General features: G+C 39.5%; 1 protein-coding gene across 7 annotated transcripts in view; it reads left to right on the plus strand.

The window, feature by feature from the left end:
• Positions 1–11,294: 11,294 nt before the first annotated feature.
• LOC144373080 (uncharacterized) overlaps positions 11,295–23,082 on the plus strand; it is a 59,237-nt gene continuing 47,449 nt past the window's right edge. For 5 of the 7 annotated variants that reach the window (XM_078036187.1, XM_078036192.1, XM_078036193.1 and 2 more), the window contains exon 1: positions 11,475–11,984. The gene's annotated coding sequence lies outside the window, so the exon portion shown is untranslated. Of the gene's footprint in view, positions 11,404–11,474; positions 11,985–12,276; positions 12,302–23,082 lie in introns of those variants that run through there. The other 2 variants (XM_078036188.1, XM_078036191.1) reach the window with 2 other exon arrangements.

The following is a 23,082-nucleotide window of genomic DNA, read 5'->3' on the forward strand; positions in this document are numbered from 1 at the left end:
CTGGTTTCAATCCTTGGTACACACACAAAATAGTTATTGTTATCCTGAGGGTAGATTGTCAGACCCACTCTTTGTAGGTACTTATTTCCTTGTTGACAGATTCTATGTGTGCTTGATTATTGTAATTGTTTTTTGACATCTGCCTATTTGATTACAAGGGGGATTGTACAGGGTCAGGACTGTTCATGCCTAATATCTGCCTTGGCATAGGTAGGTGCTTAATAAACATTGGGCTGGGTGAATTGGTTGGATGAGTGTATGCATGGATAGAAGGGTACATGAATGAGAGGGTATACTGATGGATTAGTGGATGAATGTAAGATGGATGGAATGATGGAAAAAAATGGTTGGTGGGATAGATGGATGGATGGATAGATGGATGGATGGATGGATGATATGTAGATAGGTAAATGAAAACATAGCTGGGTTGATGGATAGAAGAATACATGTATGTAGATGCCCTCTTAACTTTTGAAAAGTGACTAGTGAGACAAACTGTCAGCATGCGCACACACGAATTATCCACACTCTGGGGATTAGGGGCACTAAGCTTCTATATAGCGGATATGATCACTGCTATAATCTAACACCTAACTAAAGACAGTCTTACTTTTGGATGGTCTCCTATCCAAAATCAACCCATTTGCCATAACTATTGATTATTTCTTTCTCATTCCTTCAGGGGACCAACATGATATATATTTGATGAGTTTGACAACCTGGGCTTTGCTCTGGTGACTTCGGCGATGGTTGGAAGATGGTCTTACATATCAGTCCCCCCATCACTGGATTCCTTTTCTGTTTAGACATGGTTACTCTCCTTCAGGTGCCAAGTGTGAGCTCTGCCAAGCTGACCTCCTGCACACTCAGGCTGGGAAGCACTTACTTTATACTAGTATTTTGTCTGTCCTTACCAAGAACTGACCTTGCCAGACACCTTATTAGATGTTTCATCCAGAAGGAGTCCTTGTCTCCATGTCACAATGGCCTGTGCATGTCAGTTGTGAAAACTGTGGCCTGCATAGATCAAACCTTCTTGAATAGATGTAGACAGATAAATGGAGAGTTGGAATCCTCATCAGTCTGATGCCAAGCCAGTTCACTAGGCTTAATTAATCTACCACCAGCCAAGGGAAATGGATGCTAATTCACTGGGCAGTTGCTTTGTTAAGTCTAAGCACTAGACTTTGTGAAACTAGTTTTGGGACACAGTGGTGTACGTGACCTGTGCAAGCTACACAAGACACAGCTAGTGATTCTGCTTCAACACACAGAGGAGAGGTCACACTCCTATCCAACAGGGTGTGGGTCTACTGCAGGGTCTGACCAAGGGCTTGCTCCTGCCCCACTTCACGTTGCTCTTGGAACACACTTAGCTCTGCTGACAATGCCAGGTGCTAGCTCCCCAGGTCCATCTCCAGTCAGACAGCCTCAGGGACAGGAGAGTGGCATGTCCACTTCATTTCTACCACCTGTGGACTCCCCAAGGGCACACCCTGGCTCCTGGGGAGACCAAGGTGAGAGAATACCCAGAACCTGTCATTTCAGTTCATCCAACACCAGCAGTTTGGGGAGACTGAGTCATCTCCTATTACGTCAGTTCCACTTGAAAGAAGACGGAATACCAACCTGGAGAGGTCACTGCCACCGTGACATGAAATACCATATTAGAAATCACAGTATAAGTCAGATGTGAGGGTGCCCCCTGTAAGCCCAGCAACTCAGGATGCTGAGGCCCAGGGCTGCAAGTTGAAGGCCAGCCTCAGCAACTTAGCAAGACCCTGCTTCAAAATAAAAAATTAAAAGGGTGGTGATGTGGCTCAGTGGTCCAGCACTCCTGGATTCAATTCTCAGTACCAAAAAACATACTGCATTATGAGTTCTGGAGTAAAAAATGGTGCATTATTGTGAACTTGGCTTAGCGGTGTGTCACATCACAACTTCTACTCTCCCTCACCAGGAGCACAACCTGTTAACTCCAGGGGTTACAGAGAGAAGAAGCAGAGACGTGCCGTCTGTCCAGAGCTCCACAGATTTGCAGGCCCAGTGTCTACGTACACTCCCTTTAAACCAGGTGGTCCTGGCACCGGAGAGCAGCCTGCTGCCCAGCGTCAGGTTCAGTCCCTGCTCCATGGGCCTCCTCCTTTGAAACTGGTGCTGGGGGCTCTGCTGAGGTCCACAACCCAGATCCCACAGTCAGCATATAGATAAGGACTCTGGACGTTGTTACTCACAAGTCAGGTTCAAGCACAGCACAGTGAGCAGCACTTCCACCCAGCAGGATGGCTAGACCTGAAGGGCTGGATGAACTGTCAGTTCCTGGAAGGTCAGGAACCTCATGTGCGGGAGGGAGTGCACAGGGTACAGCTGCTTTGGAACACACCTGTGCATTTCCTCACTTATGAACACGAAGTTAGCTACTGTGTGACCCAGAAGTTCTCCCAGACACGTTCCATGAGGAGTGAAAACACATGCACACACACTGCCACACGGATGTTTATAGCACCATTATTCCAAAAGGTGGAAACGACCAAAAGTTTGTTATTTGACAGGTGAATAAAGAATGTATCATACCAGGCAGTGGGATCTCATTTGGCTACAAAATGAAATGAAGAACTGACATCTGCCTCGATGTGGATGAGCTCTGAGAACACGTTAAGCAGGAGAAGCCAGTTATAAGAGCCTGTAGCACAGTACGCTGTGGTTCAGAGAAACCCCTGGAGCAGGTGTTATAGAGACATGAAGCACTGTGGTGGCTGCCAGAGTGGGGTGTGGGCACTCTGCCCCACTGGAAGTGATGACAAAGTGGATGGGATTTCTTCCTGAGGAAATTAGATTCTAAAACTGGCAGTGCTGTGGGTTGTGCATCACCATGGAATGCCAAAGCCCACTGAACTGCACTCTACATGGGTCAACGACATGTTGTTTTGGGACTTGAATCTCGACTACGCTGCTTTTGCAAAACCCCACTCGCCCAAAGCCGCACACACCAGAGTTCTTGTCTCAAGCCTCATGAGGGTTTTCAACCCGCCCCCCAGCTTGTCAGAAGTAATGGTTGAGAGGAGAGCCATTAAGATGATGATAATTAAGTTAAGCTGTCTATAATTGCTGTGACTGGATGATGCTAGATTGAATCAGGCTGTGTATTCAATTGTATATAGACCCCTGCTGTCTGCCTGGGCGCCATACGGGTCTGGGTCTTCTGTGAGCCTGATAAAGGTCTGTAGGACAGACATGTCCTGGCCAGGTCAGTCACTGTGTGACCCTCCCCAAACTCAGGCTCTGGATTAGAGGGGAGCTGAGCCTTTAGAGTGCACTTACTGTAGAACCCTCACCCCCAAGCCAGGGTGGGCGTGTGGGCCACCAACAGCCACCAGGACCCTCTGTCCCACATGCTGTTATCAAGAGCAGCAGCATCCAAGGGAGGCTTAAGCTAGGTCCAAAGTCCTGGGAAAACCAGTCAGCACACTCCAGGCTGACCGCTTCCCTTCTGTGTGATGGATTGTGTTCACTGACGCAGGGAGCCCCCAAGGAGGGAGCAGATAAATGGAGTCCTAAGGAGCCCTGGAAAACACCACAGTACTGAAGACACACGGCACGACCACAGGCCACCGATTCCTTTGAGGACAGGAATGGAGTCAAAGCTGAAGTCTCTGGGAACACCTGGCTGAGCAGGGCTGGCCTTGGCCAGACATCAAAGCCAGCATCCGATGAAGGGTGCTCAGGACCACCCTCAGATGAGGCCCCACGCTCCTGTAAAAGGGTGCTCTGGGTGGTCCTGCGCTCCTGTGGAAAGGTGCTCAGGACCACCCTCGGGCACCGCCCCACACTCCTGTGGAAGGGTGCTCTGGATGGTCCTGCACTCCTTTGGAAGGGTGCTTAGTACCAACCTAGGACGCCACTCCACGCTCCTGTGGAAGGGTGCTCCGGGACCTCCCTTGGATGCCGCCCCACACGTGCCTTTTGCAGGAGGGCAAGGAGAAAGACTGGGAGTTGAGGACAGGGTTAGCGCTGTCAGCAGCTCGACTGCACTGGGGAGGGCGCAGGTGGCATCGGAGGCAGACAGGCATCCTGGGTGTCGCTGGAGCACCCTTTCCTTACGGAGGAGCACACTTTCTGATAATTATTTCCTTTCTATCCAGGATGCAGTGATGGCCTGTGGTGAGCTAGGGTCTGTACACCGTGAAGCTCTGGGTTCTACTCTCCTGGGAGGAGCTGGCTCCACGCAGGAGTCTCCCTGTCTGATGTGCTTCGCCCTTGCCTACCTGGGTGGGGGCTGCAGTCTTCTTGGAGGGACTCGGGACTTGTATTTCTGAACCTTCACTAGTTTCTTTCTCTTTTTCCAACTCATCTTTCCTTAAATTAGCGTTTCTCTGTTGGTTTGAACAATCACAGCAGATGTTCATTGAACGCTGATAAACACTCAGGTCTGGTGCCGTCTTTCAGGGTTCTTGGTCAGGTTCCTCCTGAAGCCCGTCCTGTTCTCGCCCCCTCCGGCTCATGTGCTAATCACTTTTCTGTCTCCTCTGTGCCTCTTCGAAGGTAGGTAGGTTGGGAGCCTGGGAATCCTGCTGCACAGGACAGCTGCTGACCTGAGGTTTCCATCCTGTTCTGCAGGGATTACAAGCTAAGGCACCAGAGTATCTGACGGATTTAATTCTGGCATGAAAACAGTTCATGGTAGAAAACTGACATTTCAGATCTGCAAGTGATTTTGAGACTCATTTAAGACAGGTGTGTCATTTTTAAAGGGAAAGCATGACTTTGGACAGTTAGGAACAGGATGTGGCCCAGTTCCTGCTCTTGGAATAAAGGCCAGGGAGTGGGTGGGGGGCTTGAAGGGCCCCTCCCACCCCAGCCCCTCCTCCTCAGGATGTGACCCTGTTGGGAAAAGAGGCAGCGCAGCTGGAGTCATTTTGAACCGAGGCCATCCTGGAATAGGGGCCTCTGGTGCACACTCCTGAGGGCCAGTCCTGGGGAACAGTGAGGACCGTGCCCTCCCCCTGAATACTGAGCCCAGTCTGTCTCCCTCTTCCTGCCCTCCAGAGCTACTAGGAAGAGCTTTCTCCCTTCCCTCACTAGGACAAGACCTTTGGCCTCTATTTTTCCGCAGAAGGACTACTTTCTCTCTGCAGTCCTCCAACACTGAATCTCCCCCTCCCCCTCCCACCACACTGCAGCTCAGGGTGTCTGTCTGACCTAAATCGCCCTCTTCCCATGTCTCCGAGGTGACAGTTGCTACAGCCTTGACACGGGATAGGTTAAGATGACTCACACAGTTTTTCATTTAACCAGAAAATATCGAGCAAATAAATCACATAAAATGGGTCCGGAGTGGCTGTCCCAGGCTGCTCCCACTCTGGACTGGCTGCGGCCACAGTGGGATGCCAGCGACTGTGAACCTTTTATGAGTAACACTTAATATTTGTATTTTTCTTTCTATTTTACTTCCCTTTTTATTAGTGTCTCTATTTTCCAGCTGACTCAGTTATTAGTCTTAATTACTTAGCATAAAGCATATTTTGGAATGATAAACATGAGTCCTTAAAGTTTGTTTTTATTTATTTATTCATTTTTTACAGAGGATTGAACCAGGGGTGCTTAACTACTGAGCCACATTCCCAACCATTTTTACTTTTTGAGACAGAGTCTCACTATGTTTCTTAAGGTCTTTCTGGCCTCAAAGTAGCAATCCTCCTGCCTCAGGATTATAGGCATGTGCCAATGCATCTGGCTTGTTTTGTTTTTCTTTAAAGGCTGCCTTAAATATTTTGTATTCCTTGAATTTTCATGCAAATTTTAGAATCATTTTGGCAATTTCTGCAAAAACTGGGATCTGGGATATTAATAGGTATTGTGTTGACTATGCGGGTCCATTTTGGACATATTGTCATCTTAACGATGCTGAGTCTTCTGATCTATGATCAAATGACATTTTCATTCATAAAGGCTTCCTCAAATTAATTCAACAGTTATAATCTTCAGAGTATAAGTTTTATAATTATTTTGTTAAGTTTATTTTTAATGATTTTGTTCTTTTCAATAGTATTGTGAATAGAATTGTTTTCTTAATTTCTTGATTTTTGTTGATGTGTGTAGAAATATAATTGATTTTTTATGTTGATTTCATCAAACATCTTTATTCTGATGAATTTTTAGCTGTTTTCTTGGGATTACATACATATAATTAAGCACAGTGTGCGCTGTCACTGTACTTGGTGCTGGCTCTCTTCTCTGTGGACCTGGAATGCAATGGTGTCACCCATGGCAGAGTTGGGCCGACAGAGCCCTGAAGGGAGAGCCTGGGCCTCCTGAGCTGGGAGAGTGCAGCTGGACAAGGGACTAATGGGCACTGAACACACCCAGGCACCCTTTGCGCTACCTGGAGAGAACCCAGCTGACCTCACACACAAGTGGATGACCCTGTGCGAGAGGACAGCACGGCAGGAAGAGGTGGCCGAGTCCCCAGATTCCTGCTGGTGGTGGGACGGGCACTCGAGTGGGGCAGTCTGGCCAGGTCTACCCGGTTTGCCCCTTTGTGTTGAAGAGCGTGCCAGTGTGCACACTGTAACCCACTTTGCCTGCACACCTGTCACAGCCACCTGCCTCTAGCAGACCCGCACTCCTACTCATTCTGGAAACTGTCGCTCTTTGCAACATGACTGGTCAGCTCCCGTCCAGACTCCCCAGCTGATTTTAGCAAGACGGTCTCCCCTCAGCATGTCCACATGATGAGTGGCGCTCATGGCCGCCTGTCATTAGCAGGAGCTTCCTGACTCTGGTGTCCCTGGCACGATGCAGAGGGAGTGGGCACTTCAGATCCACATGACAGACGACCTGCTCGCTCAGGTGCGCCTGTTTTTCCTCCGCTGACAGCAATGTCACAATTCCTGCTTCTTGTCTGAATATTAATTAGTATTTAAGACTCATTAAGCTGGTTTTAGTGATTTATTTCATCCTGTAATTAGATATTATAATTAGATTATATCTATCAGATCTTCAACTTTCCTTTAATAAGAAATTGTTCAATATGTACAGATAAAAATTTATCAAATTATAACACATCATTTGAGCTAGATATAAATCCGGTTTTGCAATAGTTGAATAATAGCATAATGACAGTGTGGAGTTTTGTTTTTATGGGAATGTGTATTTTCTAGGTGGTGAGTTGTCCCAGGCATTGTGGAACCTTTCCAAGTGACAACTGTCCCTGGAACTAAGCCTGACCTTCAGAAGCGGGAGGACTCTGGTGCCATACCCAGCAGCACCTCTTAACTCTCCCGTCCTGAGACTCCCCGTGGGAACTGGCCTAAAGGGTATGTGTGGCAAGTGGGAATGAGGACCAATGGCAGTCCCAGGTCCTGTGTTGCAGTGCAGTGGTGTCCACACACTGGTCAACCAGTTCCAAAGGCAGATGCAAAGAGCAGTTACTCTCTCTTACTAGGTACTTTAAAGTTTTAAATAATTTTTACAAGGAAACCATCCATGTGTAGTCAACAAAACTGTAATCCTTGGCATAAATATGGAATATCATTAGTTTTAATTCAAGCATGGCAGATTTGAAAAACAAATAGAAGTGTAAAATGGAAGGATAAGCCAAGAGAAAATACTTAAAACGGGAAAAATTTTAATAACTCCACAAAAGATTATCCAAATGGCCAGTGAACATATATTCAAGCTCATTATTACTACTCAAGGAAATACAAATTAAAACCACAAGATACCATTACATACACACATATGACAGAACTTAATAATTGAAAATATGTATAAAGAGCAACATGATCTTTTATGTATTCTAGTAGCAGTGAAATCTGTACTAGTTTGGAAAACTGCTTAGTATTATTTCTTAAACTTGAAGATATACATACTTGATGACAAAACATTTTTATCCCTGAATATGTACTACAGAGTAATTAACTGCATAAGTATACCAAGAGACATGCACAAGAATAAAATTATGTCATTTGCAAGTGTAATGGTGGAACTAGAAAATATCATGCTAAATGATATAAACCAATTCCAAGAAACCAAAGGCTGAATGTATTCTCTGATAAATAGATGCTGATCCACAGTGGGAGTGGGGGTAGGGAAGAATGAAGGGCCTTTGGATAGTGCAAAGGAGAGTGAGGGGAGGGTGAGGCATTGAGGATGGGAAGGACATTACAATTAAACAGACACTATTAGCTTATATACATGTATAATTACAGTACTGGTGTGACTCAGCACCATGTACAACCAGAGGAATGAGAATGTATGCTCCATTTGTGTACATTGTGTCAAAATGAATTCTGCTTTACTGTCATGTAAAACCACTTAGGACAAAAAAAAATCACAGTACCTGGCACATAGTAGGTGTTCAATAAATATTGTTAAAATAATTTACACAAAAGAATGTTCATAATAGCAAGTTTTATCAGTAATAGAAACACATTGTTGGGCTGGGGTTGTGGCTCACTTGTAGAGTTCTCACCTAGCAAGTGTGAGGCTCTGGGTTTGATCCTCAGCACCACAGAAAAATAAAATATAATAAAAGCAAAAAAAAATTTCAACCATAAAAAATAAATTACATCTTATGCAGAAAACTGGAAGAAAATTTAGTACAACAAACACCATTATCAGTGATGCTTACATACATAACTTTGAGAGATGACAATATTCTTTTTTATATATGTACCACATTTTGTTTATCTGCTCATCTATTGACGAATTCTTGGGATTCCTTCCACCTTTTGGCTACCTTGCACATATCATTCCCTAAGGATTAGTGGTGTTGAGTACCTTTTTGGCCCTTTTTTTGAAAAAATATCTTTGTAAGTCCTGTGCCCATTCTCTAACCAGAATTTTTAAATAATTTATAAATAGAAATTCTTTATACATTCAGGACATGGATTGGAGACATGATTTCCATGATACTATTTAGTATTTTAATACTAATTAGTACTCATTCAAAATCAGTTCAGTTTCCTGATACTTTGGAATGAGAATCATAAGAAATAAGGCTGGACTAGTGTGACTTAAGGTTATCACTTTCTTTAGGAATATAAAACACAATATCAGAGTAGATTTAAGCCACTGTTTTAATTTAAAGTGGCTATCTACTTCAGTGACAAGAAAAATCTATTTGTGAACTTAGTATTTAAATAGTTTTTGAATTTTGTTTCCCCAAAGCACATACATTATATGGTCAGATGGAAAAACATTTATATAATGAGAAATTGTTAGATATCATACATACACAGTTGCCTAAAATTTATTTTCAAATATATTGCTGAATTGCTGTTAGTGATAGCAGTATTTTAAAGTTCTTTTTGTAGAAAACATTTTTCTTTTTTGCTCTTTACAAATCGGTCCCCTCGGACATGGTTGATTATAAATCTTGTTTTTCATTTTTTCCTCATATTAATTCATATGAACTACTCTTTATAAAGATGAATTTTAGTTTTAAAAACATTCTTCAATCATTAATAGGAAGAAGAAAATAATCTCATTTCCCAATTCACAAATTCTTTATGATATAATTTTACATTCACATGAAAATATCATTCTGTCCTTCATTGCTAAAGACATATGTACTCTCTGACTTCAGCAAATTTAGAGAAAGTATTGTTTCCTTTTTTTAGGAGGTCTCTAGTTTAAAGCTTCAGGGGAAGGTGTATTGTTACACCTCCTAAACCTTTTAGGCACATTCTTCACTTCTCTGTGCTTTACTTCCTTTATTTGTGCCATGTTTATGATAAAAAGGCTTATCTTACAGGGATGTAATAAAGATTAATAAGATAATGCATGAGAGAACATGGACAGAGAAATATAAAATAGTAATCTTTATTGGTTTAATATCTAATTTTTAAGTGTTTATAAAATATGTCATTTATTTTAGTAAATTCTGCCAGGTTTTTTTTGGGGGGGTACTTCCCATGTGTAGGAACTCTAGTAAAAATCAATAGAAAAACTATATTTTAAGGTGTTTACATTTTAATGAAGAACACTGAATTACAATATAAGTGGTTAATACAAGTAATATTATGAGACCACCATGGTAGATCTCACTAAATCTGCATAGAGCAATCAGATAAAAATTCATGTGAATTTGTTGGATGAATAATGATTTACCTAGTTAAGTGTGTTTGACCTTAGTTATTTGAATAAGTCATGAAAGATAAATACTGAAGAAGTATTTATATTGCAAATTGAAATGGGAGAATGTAGTAAAATTCTGACTAGATCTTATAATGGGGAAAAATATCCTAAAAATGTTACTGGGAATACTGACAGAACTGGAATATGAAATGTAGATTAGGTAATAGATCTTTATCAATATCTAATTCCCTGAAATGTATCACTGTACTGAGCTTCTGCAAAAAAAAAAAGATAAAAGAAAGTAAGGAAGGAAGAAAAGAAAGAAAGAAAATACTTATTCTAAAATATACCACTGAAATATTAAAGGAGTCAATATCAAATATCAAATATTTGATAATTTGTGATACATTTGATTTTTTCATTTATTCCAAAAATGATCTCAAAAGCAATCAGAAATATTTCCTGTTCTTCTCCAAGGAACTGGAAAGTGTCAAAAACTACTCTTAAAAGGAGTAAAATGGTGCACAAGAATGATGAAGTTTGTGGCAAAATGTTAAAAACAAATTACTGACCAAATATATAGGAGTTTATGTGTTATTTATGCAACTTTTCTGTGAATGTGCTGTCGCTTCAAAAGAAAAAAAATAGAGAAAAGGCTTACTTGGAATACAAGTTCATTAAGAGCCATTGTAAATATCCTAAAGGCTAAGTTCATTGGGTATTTAGCAAAGCCAACACTTAGAAAGAATCTGGAGCCCATGAAAGAGTATGATTAATTTGTAAGTGGAGGCTCGGCCTCCCTCACTGGCGCCATGTGAGGAAAAGTTTGCAGGAGCGCTGCGGGGCCTCGCGCGACCTGATGCCCGCTCCCTCTGCGGCGCCTGGTCATGCCCAGGCCGGAGCGCCCGGGGCCGTCCTGGCCCCGAGCCTCCTCCTCCGACCCCAAGGGTCCCCTGGGGGAAACACCTTGGGGCTCCTCAGGCGGGTGGAGGAGCAAGTGTCCCAGAAAGACCCACGGTTAGTGCGGGGGGGTCGGGGGCGCGTGGCAGGGCGCTCTGGAGGGCAGGCCCCGCGCGGCCCTGGCCCACCGCCCCCCGCCCCCGCCCCCCCCCGCGGCCCCCGCCCCCCGCGCGCCCCCCGCCCCCCCGCGCGGCCCTCGCACCCCCCCCCCGCCCCCCGCGCGGCCCTCGCCCCCCGCCCCCCGCGCGGACCCCGCCCCCCCTCCTGCGGGGCGCCCCGCTACCCCCATTGCGCAGGCCCGGCTGCCCCAGCGCGCATGCCCTGGGCTCAGGTTGCACCGCTTGGACCTCTTGTGGCTGGGCGGTGAGTTTCCTGCGTGAGCAGCGGCGGGGGCGGGGGCGGGGGCGGGGGCGGGGGCGGGGGCGTTCTCCCGCGCAAGGGCGGGCGAAGTTCCGCGCCCCCACTTTGCTGCGACCTTTGCGGGCTCGCCGGCGGGTGCGGGCGGTAAGCGTCTGCGCGGGGCGGAGGGACGCCCTGCGGCGGGAGGGAGAGCTCCGTGTCAATTTTTTTCTGGGACCAACCGCTGCTGGAGTCTGTGGCGCTTGGGCGGTGAGCGCGGGGACCCCGGCGTGGCAGAGCCATGGATGGACCGGATCGGGGCCTTGGACTCTGCAAAAAGCTGCGGTCACGGTCGCAGCGAGACCGGGAGATGCGCTCCCGGTCCGTCTGGGAGTTGGCTCGTCGGGCGGTGGGGCCGGCTGGACTCAGGCGCCCTGGCTCGCTTTGTCGTCGGGCTCCTAGGAGGAAGACAATGGGAAGCCCCTGTCCTCCGTCTGGTCCTGCCCAGACCCCCGCGGAGGAAGCGGAGCGAGTCCACCTTGGCCAAAGAGGACATCATCGATGGGTTTGCCAGGACCAGCTTTGTCCCTTTTGAAGGGCTGGAGGTAAGCGCCCCCTCCCCCACGTCTGCCTTTACGCACAAAAATTGGAAAAAAATGGTTTCTGTGTTCCTTCCAGAAACAGCACTGTTACTTGTACTTGGCTTCTGCTCCTAACTTTGCTACTCTGTATGTATTTAACCCTAAGCAAACTTCATAATCTTTTGTAACTCATTTTAAAGGTGTTGAATGTATAGATTGCTACTACACCTTCCAGCAGTGGAAGTATGTGATTTTACAGATGACTGAATGCTCTGAATAAGATTAAGAAAGCTTTTTTTTTTTTTTTTTTTTACAGTGTCTACAGGTCATTCCAAAGTGCTGTAAGTGTCCTCAGCTCTTAGGTTGTTTGGTAACATTGAAAACTATAGTATAGAGTTGTTTTTTAAAATAGGCTCAAATTTTCACTTGTCTTAGTGTTTCACTTTGACTTGTAGTGATACCTACTTAGAACTTTAGGGAAGATGGGTTAACTAGTGCACAGGATGACAAGATGTCTGGAAAAATCATTATTTGAAATACTCTCCAGATAAATAAATAAATATTCTCCCAGTATTAGGGATTGAACTTAAGGGTGCTCTTCACTGAGCTACATCCCCAGCCCTTGTAAGAATTGCTTTATTTTGAGGCATGGTCTTGCTACATTGCCCAAGTTGGCCTTGAACTTGTGATCCTCCTGCCTCAGCCTCCTCCATAGCTAGGATTGCAGGCATGTGCCACCATGCTTGGCACTCTGGTTATATTATTTATTGTGCTGCCATATGAATTTTTCACCTGTTCTTCTAACTAAACTTAATTGTGTGTATGTTTATATATTTATCTATTAGGGGATTCTATCTTAAAATGAAATAGCGGCATAAAAAGGAAAAACCACAAGTATTACAGAAAGTCTTTAAATAGATATTGGTTTTAGTTTTACCATGTATAACCTGTGTATCTTTGTGCAATTTATTCAAATCTCTGATCACCTGGCTCCTTGGATGTGAATTCGAGTGATAACATTGCTTATATTTCTTTATATCTATAGAGTAAATGCTGGCATTACTCAAATAAGAAGGGCTTAGAATTATAACTGTTGATAACTCCTTCAAAAAGATGTTCCAAGAAGTAAAATGGGCCTATGAAAAATTCTTTAAACATAAAGTCCTATCCACCTGTTTATCATTATTAATTGTTACTATTGTTAGGCTTTTCATGCAGAATGCATGCTACTTAATTAATATTTGGATTATCAGATATGAGTTTTAATTTGTGGAATATAGTTTTTCTTTAATGCTATCAAGACATATTGCATTAGTATTTATTGGTACTATCTTTGCCTTCCTAGAGAAGTCCCTACATTATCATGATTTATTTAATTTATTGAACGTTTATTTTAAATAAACATTTAAGAATGTATATTTTCTATACTCTGCTTTAGCTATATCAAATTTTGACACACAGTGCTTTGTTTTCAATGTCATTGAAATTACATTGTGATTTGCTATAAAACCCTTGTTTTTTGTAAAAGAATGCTTTTGAAATTTATTCCTGTCCTAATTTTTTTTTATTTGCAATTGGTTTGTTGACAAAACCAGGTCATTTGTTTTATAGTTTGTCTTACTCAAAATTTTGGTAATGTATCCTTGTCACATGTTTCTTTGTCCCCTCTATTTCCTGAAATTTGACTATTAAATCTAGAGCCTTAATCAGGTTTTAGTGACACATCTCTGGCAAGAATATAGTAGCCAGGCATGGTGGAACTCGCCTGTAGTTTCAGCTACGCTGGACGCTGAGGTACGAGGATTGGTTGAGCCCAGGAGTCAGCCTGTACAACATAGGGAGACTCTGCCTCCAAAAAAATAGAGAAAAAAGAAAGAAAACTTCATAGGTATTATTTTTGTGTTACCATTAACTGACAGTAACATGTTATCATCTTTTCTAATGTTAGCCATCAACAATTATTGTCTGCATCTTAAACAGTAATTGATAAAGGACAAGAGTGTATGTAAACATTACTTTTAACTGTTTGTTGAGATATTTCTATAAAACAAACGCACTCATATCAGCAATTTGACTCCCCAGATCAAATTCAGTCAGAAAAGGTCATATGAAAATGGGATAATTTCTTTCTCTTTACTGGATGTTTTTTTTTTAAATAATGGAGTTGTTCTCTAGCATGAACATGATGAAGCGTTCTTTTCTTAGTATCATTATGAAAGCACAGAATGAAACTTATGTGATTGTTTCAATTATGGAGTCATGACACCAAATTTGTTCAGATTTTTGCATTAGAAACCATCCTGAGTCCTTCTAACATAAACTCCAATATATTTTCATAGTTTTCTTAATTGTTTCAAGATCATCTTGTGCATTTTTATTACTATTATTATTATCAATATATATTATACAAAGTATTGGGTTATACTCTGACATTTCCATATATACATGTATCATATTTTGATCATGTCTACCCTCCATTCTACTTTCTCTTGCTCTTTGCCCACCCCCCAGTATCCTTCCCCCTTCCCAATAATTTCTTTTCTACTTCAATTCATCTCCTTCTCACTTTTTACCCTTTGAAAAAACACTAAGGAATGGTCTATTTGGATTTTTTTTTTCTTTTGGTAGTGGTGATGGGGAGGGGGGAACTAGGGATTGAAGCCAGGGGTACTTAGCCATTGACATCCCCTATTTATTTTTACTTTGAGACAGGGTCTCACTCAGTTGCTAGGGCCTTGCTTAGTTGCTGAGGCTGGCCTTGAACTTTTGGTGCTCCTACTTCAGCCTCCCAAACTGCTGGGATTACAGGTATGCACCACTATGCCCAGCTCTAGTTGGATTTTATGGTAAATCTATTTTTAGTTTTTTGAAGAATCTGTAAACGGTTTTCCATACCAGCTATACTAATTTACATTTTCATCAACAGTTTATACAGATTCATATTTTTTCCACATTTCAACTAGCATTTGTTATTTTATTTTTTGCTTTTGCTTTGGTTTGTTTATTTATATGACAAGAGCCATTCTGAATAGGGTGACAGGAATCTCCATGTAGTTTTTTGTGATTTATTAAGGCTAAAGATATTATTTTTACATATATTTGTTGTCTTGTATTTGTATTCTTTTGAGAAATGTCTGTTCAGATCATTGGTCCAGTTACTGATTGGAATATTTGTTCTTTCTGAAGATTAATTCTCTGTCAGATGAATAGCTGGCAAAGATTTTTCCCCATTCTATAGATTTTCTCTTCACTCTCTTGGTGGTTTCCTTTGCTGTGCAGCAGAGTTTTGATTTATTGTAATCCTATTTGTCAATTGTTGCTTTTGTTTCCTGAGATATCAAAGTACTATTCAGGAAATCATTGCATGTTCCAGTATTTTGAAGTATTTCCTATATGTTTTCTTCCAGTAGTTTCAAAGTCTTAAATTAAGATTTTGATCCATTTTGAGTTGATTTTTCTTCAGGGTGATTGAAATCTAGTTTCAGTCATCTGCATGTGGATATCCAGTTGTCTTAGTACCATTTGTTGAAAAGGCTTTTCTCCAGTATATGACTTTTGGAACTTTATTGAGATCAGCTGTCTGAAGATACATGGGTTTATTTCTGGGTCCTCAATTCATTTATATATATATATATTTAGAGAGAGAGAGAGAGAGAGAGAGAGAGAGAGAGAGAGAGAGAGAGAAATTGTAATGAAAATTGTATTATCTGTAAATAGGGAGATATATCTTATTTATGTTTATATTCTTTTTTTAATATTTATTTTTTTAGTTGTAGTTTTACATAATACCTTTATTTTAATGTGGTAGTGAGGATCAAACCCAGGGCCTCACATTTGTGCTAGGCAAGTAAATGCTAAGCCATAACTCCAGCCTCTTTATATTCTTTTTTTTGTATCCATGGATATCTGTTTTTATGTCTATACCAGGTTTTTTTTAATTAAATAGCTCTGTAGTATACTTTATTTATTTGATTGTTTAGTCATTTGTTTATTTAATTTTAGCATTACAATTCTTAATACACCTTTATACCATAATTTATCATATTTTTGATTGTATATAAGGTATGTTGACACCAAATTCACATCTTCATATTTTGTATACTGATGAGGGTCTCTATAGTATATTTTAAAATAAAGGATTACAATGCCTACATCCTTAGTCCTTTTGCTCAGAATGATTTTGATTATTTGTGGTCTTTGTTCATTCCAGATGAATTTTAGGATGTTTTTTTTCTATTTCTGTGAAGAACTGTGAAAGATGTCATTGGTATTTTGATTGTGATTGCATTGAATCCATAGATCACTTTCAGTACTATGGCTGTCTTAACAATATTAATTCTTCCAATCCATGAACATGGAGGATCTTTACATCTTCTACTCTCTAATCTCTTTCTTCACTACTTTCCAATTTTCACTGTAGTAATCTTTCGACTCCTTGTTCAAGAAACACTGATTTCTTTCTCAGTCCATTCATTACTGATATATAGAAAAGCTATTGATTTTTGTATATTGATATTGTATCCCTACTACTTTGCTGAATTTATTTATCAGTTTGAGTCCTTTGGTGGAATCTTCAGGATTTTCTCAGAATATAATTGTATTATCTGCAAATAGGGATAATTCAACTTCCTCCTCTCATATTTATATCACTTTATATATTTTTCTTACCTAATTGCTCTGGCTAAAATTTCAAGCAATGTACTGAATGAAAAGGTTGAGAATAGATACTCTATTTCCTGATTTTAGAGGAAATGCTTTCAGTTTTTCCCCATTCAGAATGATGATGGATATAGTTTTATCATATATAGCTTTTATCATAATAAGGTATCTTCTTTCTATATCTAATTATTCAGAACTTAATCATGAAGGACTGTTGAATTTTACCAAGGACTTTTTCTGCATCTATTGAGATGATCATGTGATGTTTATTCTTGATTCTATTTATGTGCTGTATGCTGTATTACATTTATTGATTCATATATATTGAGCCATCATTGCATCCTAGGAATGAAACCAACTTGATCATGATATATGCTCTTTTTAATGTGCTGTTGAATTCCATTTGAAAGTATTTTATTGAGGATATATATTATCTATGTTCATCAGGGACATTGGTCTATAGTTTTTTGTTGTTGTTGTATCCTCATCAAGTTTTGGTAACTGGGTGATATATTGCAGAATGAGTTTGAAAGGGTTTCTTTCCATTTTAATTCATGGAATAGTTTGAGGAGCATTGGTGGTCGTTCTTTAAAAATCTGGTAAAAATTCATCAATGAATCTGTCTGGTTCTTATACTTTTTTGTTGGGAAACTATTTATTACTGCTTCAATCTCATTGCTTATTATAGATCTATTTAGATTTTTTTATGTCCTATTGGTTCGATTATGGTAGGTCATCTGGGCCCAGAAATTTGTTAATTTCTTCTAGAATTTCCAGTGTATTGGTATATAGTTTTACTCAATATTGCTAATGATCCTATGAATTTCAGTGATATGTGTCATATTATCCTTTTTTCATCTCTTTTTGTTTGGTTTTTCTTTTTTTTTTTGGTTTTTTAGTAGCTAAGTATTTGTCAATTTTGTTTATCTTTTCAAAGAACCACCTTTTAGTTTAATTGATCCTTTCTATTCTTGTATAAAATAAGTGGTTTTTATCTTGAAATTGCATGTAGACACTGTCTTTTTCTTATAAGACTGCAAGTGCTCCTGCAACCCCTCTAATAAATAAGCACCACCCAACTTTTTTGAGGTCCAATACTATTTCCAAACCACATGTTTCAAACATCCTGCCATCGGATGCACCCAAGAGGAGGCGTGCTCCATTGCCTCCAATGGCAGCATCTCAGAGTGCCCCTCAGGGCCTTACAAACATACAGGAGAGGCCAGCTTCTTGTGTGGGGAAATCCACAAGTGTGGAGGAGACTGATAAGGTGGGTAGATTTGTTTTATTTTACAGGATGAGACAAGGTTACGTAACTTAGACCCCCAAGAAAGTTAGTAACAGTTATTAATATGTAATAACATGAATAAGTACTTAACTAAAATTGGTACTGGGAAAAGATTATATGTAGTTTGATGCAATGAAGAATAAGTTGCTATTTTAAGGAGCTTTTTTTTCAAGCAAATAGCTGGTCTATAAACATTAAGTCTTACTTAATGCATATATTACAGATGAAAATGCTTATTTTCAAATGAAACTGTTTTTAAACAACAGTCTTTGTGCTAATTCATGGGCTTCTAATTTGTATGTCTTCTTTACCTAATTTTGAGATTCTGCAGAGGAAATACTGGTGTGTACCTAAAATCAATACTCTATTTTTTAAAATGAGCCTTTTAATAGAACATATTGTGATTACCTTTATGTGTTCTTATGTTCAAAGCATTGTTCTATGTGTACCTTTTCCTTTAAGTTTTATTTTTATTCTTTTTCTTTATTGTCTTATTTTTACTCCCCCAATTATTATTGGTTCCCTTTAATCCTAAATTTGGGAATCTATTAGCAAACAGCTTTTTATGACTAAGCAATCTGAACATTCTTGCTTTATTCATGTGGAAGGTAGATGATTTTTCAAGTAAATGTGATTAAACATAAGATGATGTATTATGTTGCTTGTAATCACACAATGATTTAAATGACTTTGAGAGCAATTTTTATTTTGAAGTATTCAATACAACAGGTGGTCTTCTCATATATGGTTGAAGGATTTTATTTCCTCCTCAGAAATTTAGTAAATTCTAGCCTCAAGAAATGAACTCTACCCATCACCTAATATGCATTTGGGTACTTTCTTAATTTAAAAAAATTGATTATAGTTTTTTTGTAAACTATCATGTGTGTCTTTAGAACATAGCAATTTGAATAGAAACACCTCTTTAAAGAAATGCTTAATGAAGTTGTTACTTAGAAAATCAACTCTCTTATTTCTATTAAGACGTCTAATTTAATGTTTGTGGTGTAAAATCTCATAAATCAGGAATTTTTTTCTGTGATGGAGTCATTTTTCTGACAAACTTTTCCAGAGTTACTGCTTGGTAGTTGAGTGAAGCTTTGCAAAAAAGGTGATCATTGAGTTCAGTCTTAAAATGAGTGTGGGAGTCCATCGGTCAGGTGGAGGACCCTGTCCAGAGATTCAGTTCCTGAATACAATAGCTTGCCTGGGTGTGTGCAAGGATCAGATTGAACCAGCAAGGAAATCTAGAACCAAGTTAGGGTCAGAGACTTCATTTTGTGCTTGTAGCTTCTTTGCATTTCTTCATAGCAAAAGCATTTTCAGGGTTTTTTTATACTTGTATTTACCCTAAAATTACATCCTAAGTGTGTAAGTTATTATACTCTCAAGTAGTTACCAAAGCATCTTTTTCTGTATATAGAAATCATCATAGCCCCTGCTTATAAATCTTTCTTCTGGATTTCCTCATTTAATCCATTCCAGTGAAGTTCCTTAGTACTTGGATCCCCAGGAGGTCTAGGTTGTCTCTTAAAATTCTGGACTGTGCTACCAGTGACCTTACTGAAAGCTATTTCTTTTGATTCTCGCCCTCTGCTCTATGACCACTTGGTGCCCTCTGTTAAGTAATCTTTTTTTAGTATGTTGCCTTTGGCAAACTACACATCTTTATACAATTTTTGATTATTTTTTCTTTTGATCTGGACATCTGGATAGTTCTTTGGTGTATTGTTCAGCAGAACCCAGAATTTTATTTGTTTTTCCCTAGAGAAGCTGAAGAACCATTTTTTATTTATTCATTACAAAAGTGCATGTATGCACACACGTGAATTCTTGGTTTACCTAGGCATCTTAGTGCCTTTTCCTTACATTCCTGGCCATATTTGATGTGAATAGTCACCCTTTGGTCCTGATTTTTTATCTTCTGCTGCATCTCACTGTGTACCTCCGTACCTTGCACAGATCCAGGAGGAGTCAGTTTTTGTTGTTGTTTTTTTTAGATGGGGATTGAACCAGTGATGCTTTATCACTGAGCAACATCAAAAGGTCTTTTATTTTTAATTTTGAGACAGAGTCTCGCTAAGTTGTTGAGGCTGGCTTTGGACTTGCAGTCTTCCTGCCTGAGTCCCTGGGATTACAGGTGTATACCATGGTACCCTGCTAGGAACCAACTTCTTATACTTTAACCACATCCTATTTTTATTTTCCTTGTTGTCACTCTTTTACCCATTGTCTGAATTGGAGATACCTGAATTCATGATTCACTATGTTCACTCTACTCTTTAAGAGGCAGCACATCTGTTCTTTTGTTAAATCCATGGGCTGATAATTTTCACTATGTGATTTTAATAGTCTTCCCCTAGGTCCAGGTCTTAAATAAATGAAGTCATATTTAAAACTAGTGTTTTGTGTATGTACTTATGGGTGTAGAGATGAGAGCATCTTAATTTTAAGTTAGACCCAAATCCACTGGTGAGTATGCCAATGATGAGTCCACAGAGAGGGCACATAAGGTGAAGACAAAGCAAAGGTGATGTCATGCTGCTGCATGCAGCTAAGGAGCACCAGCAGCCAGCAGAAGCCATGGGATCATGGCCTTTCCAATACCTTGATTTCCTTGATTTCAGATTTCTGGCCTTAGAAACCATGAAAGAAGAACTTTGGGTTGATCTAAGCTACTCAGTCATGGTAATTTGTTATAGCAGTTATAGGAAACCAATATATCAGTAATTCCAATTGTAACTCCAATCCTGGTATTCTTCTGGTTGTACCTTGACCTCACTGTTACTTAGTGACTCATTACACCTATAAATCAACATATTTAAAACCAAAATCATTTTTTCCCTCCTAGACTGAAAAGCTAAAGATCATTTTTTAGTTTTTTCCTTATTCTTTCACATCTACTTAGAAACCAATTCTTCACATAGTCACCCTTCATAATGTCTTCCATTTCCTTTGCTGAAGTCATTCTTAGGAAAATACAGGCAGAGTAAAGTGAGAAATAGTATTGAACTTATCCTCAGGATGCTCTAAATGGAGCAAGCTGCCACATTTCTATTTGTTAATTATCACTTCCTAGTTCAGAAACCTCAGTTTGCTGTGATTGATTTTCTGGGTCTCAAGTTTCTTTACAGACTGATCATAACTTTTAAACTTTTAATCCTCATCATTTTCAGGATGATTTTAACTATGACCACAAGATTTGACTTACTGTCTCTCATGTGAAATCCTGCTTCCTTTCCTTTCATAATTGAATGGCCCGATTGCAGGTACAAAAGTGCATGTATGCACACACATGAATTCTTGGTTGCCTAGGCATCTCAGTGCCTTTTCCTTACATTCATTCCTACTATCCCATTCAGTGGATCCTGGTTTTTTTTTTTTTAACTTAATGAAGAATTTTTTTTTCAGATTTTATCATAGAATACTTTTTACTTTCTCTTAACATGTCTCCCTGTGCCTTTTTATTTTTTTATGTATATGTTTAGGTAGCATGTTCATATATTACATAATGCTAAAGATAAAAAGGGGAATACAGTGAGAATCATCATTTTCTGCTTTGTTCTCAACTAAATTCTTCTGCCCAAGGCAACCAATATTGACAGTTCAAGTCCCTTTCAAGAGCTAATGAATGTATGCAAATTCAAGTCAATACTCATACTACCTATTGTTCTTTTCCCATGGTCATGTGCTACCTATACCATGTTATTCCTCACTTTTGGTACTTAATGATTCATTTTGGATATCCTTATTAGAACATAGAGGGCTTCCCTTGTTTAAAGATTGAATAATATTACATTGATGGATATAACAGGATTTACTTACCCTGTCATCTAAAGATAAATATTAGGGTTAAATTGTTATTGTTTAAAGCATAAAGCTCTGTTAAATTTTCCTTTTGTCCTCTTCCAGCTATAGGGCAGGAATTGTATTCTCCAGCAAAATCCTATAACACTGTAGGTATTCAAGAGAATTGGTGGTATAGTACAGAGAATTGACAAACATTAATAAGTAGAGCTTCCACATATCCAAGTATATTATATACAATGAGAATTTGTCATATCACAAAATTTTAGTATTTATTTCAGTTTTGTATTTGTTGAATTTTCTGAAACACTTGGATAACATAGGTTGCTTATATTTAGTTTTATGGTAACTGGACCACGTGGCTTTTAGAAATGTTTTCTTAGGCTTTTATAGAAAATCCAGAATTATGACAACCTTATATTTAAAAATCAAGGATGAACACCTAAAACATTATATTATATATTACACTGTGCATATAAATATAATTAACCATTGGATTGACATTACTTATATACAGACATTCAGAAAATTCAGCAAAGCATATCAATTACTTAGTTTACTGATTACTTGCTGAGGCTGGTCTTGAACTTGCAATTCTCCTGCCTCAGCCCCCTGATTTACTAGGATTACAGATGCCACCACTCCTGGCTGAACTTTGAATTTTAACAAGTCACTATTTTATGTGATTGAAAGTATAGGCATGTTGGGGAAAATGTAACTGGAAGAAAAAATATTTGTACAAATCTGTTCTTAAGTATGCAAAGAATTTTAGATACACTTATGTCCTATGATTTTCATTGTCTGTGATGCAAAATAAACTACAAGGGTGCACTGTTTAACAGAAGTACAGTGTTGCAATCTTTTCCATTTTTTTTCTTCCAAACTATACTAAAGCAGAAAGCAAATATTGGAAATATTTATGTGATATTAGAAATACAAATGCTTACTTTGTATGAGTAAAGTGACAGAAAATAAGTAAGAGAGATAAATACCAGTAATGTCTGACAGTGATTTATAATTAGCAGTTTTATCCATTTTGAGCTTTGAGTTCATTTTAGTGTTCTTTTAAAGTCACTAATACTATGTTTCCCACAATCAAGGCTTACCAATAAGTTAGTTCAACTGTATCTTGAAAAAAATTGTCAAACATATCTCTTTTATATATTTTTTTGGCTGCCCGTATTTAATAATTTGCCTAATTCCTCTAAGACATTTCTCAATATCGACAAATTAAGATATTTGGATTGTGTTTTTAGAAATTATACTGAAATTATTCACATTACAGGCTGTTGATTTTCTGAGCTGATTTTGACAACTGATTGTGCAGTTTCCAAAAAGAATTCATAAAAGTTTAAAATTAGTAAAATA

This window comes from Ictidomys tridecemlineatus, unplaced genomic scaffold (genome assembly GCF_052094955.1).
Source record: "Ictidomys tridecemlineatus isolate mIctTri1 unplaced genomic scaffold, mIctTri1.hap1 Scaffold_223, whole genome shotgun sequence".
NCBI lineage: Eukaryota > Metazoa > Chordata > Mammalia > Rodentia > Sciuridae > Ictidomys > Ictidomys tridecemlineatus.